Raw genomic sequence first — 1348 nt, 5'->3', positions numbered from 1 at the left:
TACCTCTTGAGCCCAGAGTGCCAGCTGTGTTAAATTGTGTGGTAATTCTGTGCTGTGAACAATTCCCTGAGGAAGCAGAGCCAAATGCCATCTCTGTGACTTGTCTTGGGAAAAGAAAAGTTCCAAATTGAAAACTCATAATGTCAGTCCCTTGTGGTTGCTCTTACCACTCCACTGTTCACAAAGACCTTGAAGCAAGAAGTAATAGCCCTGTGATAAAGACCAAATCACCATTTTCAGTTGGAGAGCTCTAAACTGTAGCTCAGAGTTCAGTGTCAGACAGACTGGTGTTTGGTCTTCATCAACTAAGGATGACTCTACAGTGAGAGATATTGCTCAAGCCTTGACAAATAACGAACACAAGCCTTCATAAGGACACCTATTCATTTTAGACAACATTGAGCAAAAGGCCACGTAGGTTGCTCTTAATGTTTCTTTTGCATATGTGTGTTTCTGGCTTTTTGATTACTGCTGCTTTTCTTTAAAAAAAAAAATCCATACAAAATTATAATGTTGTTTTAGTGACAGAACGTACATATGCCTGGAGATCTGTAGGGAAAATATGTTAGAAAACCTCTCAAATCTGAAAAGCAAGCATCATGCATGCACAAACATGGCTGCTCTTTCTTTTATTTTTATTTGTTTTAAATTTGGCTTTTCTAAGTCATAAAAGAAGAGGTTTAAATCTCTCTCTTTAAATTTGTTAAGTAAATGAAAAGATGGCTTGTCTGTGAAAATGCTTTCCAACCAATTTCAATACCTTAATGAATAATAGATAAATTTAATTTCCTCCTGATCCTTTCTGTATGTGGCAGTCAAAGTGATCTTTTGAAAACCCAAACCCAATCACATGTCATTTCTTGATTAAAACCCTTCAGCAGGTCCCTAATGTCCTCAAGATAATGTCCAAAAAAGAGCTTTATGACTAGTCCCCAATTATTTCTCCAACTTTGGGTCTCTAAGCCATACCTTGCAATATACCCCTTCATTGCACTGCTCCTCCCCTACCATTTCCTGACACATACAACTAGTTACTCTGTATTCAAGTTACACTGACTGGTTTACGAATTACTTCAAACCACCCCATAACCACCAAGTTCTGTCCCTCTGTCTCAGAAAGTTTTCCTAGCCCCTAATCTTGAGGTGTGGCTTTTCTTGACATGCCCTTCAAGTACCCTGTACTTATCTCCTCATGCTTTTCATGACACATATCAGTTCAATCCTCAGGGTCAGTGTCACCTTGTATCCCCATGACTTAGTTTAAAGTCCAGCATAGAAGCATTGCTCAATAAATATATGAGCTAGGGTCTATGAGAGATGGATGGAAGAGAGGAAGAAAGGAAAAAAT

Source organism: Saimiri boliviensis, chromosome 1 (genome assembly GCF_048565385.1).
Source record: "Saimiri boliviensis isolate mSaiBol1 chromosome 1, mSaiBol1.pri, whole genome shotgun sequence".
Lineage (NCBI taxonomy): Eukaryota > Metazoa > Chordata > Mammalia > Primates > Cebidae > Saimiri > Saimiri boliviensis.
The sequence above is the reverse complement of the archived record's forward strand: the minus strand, read 5'-3'. Positions refer to the sequence as shown.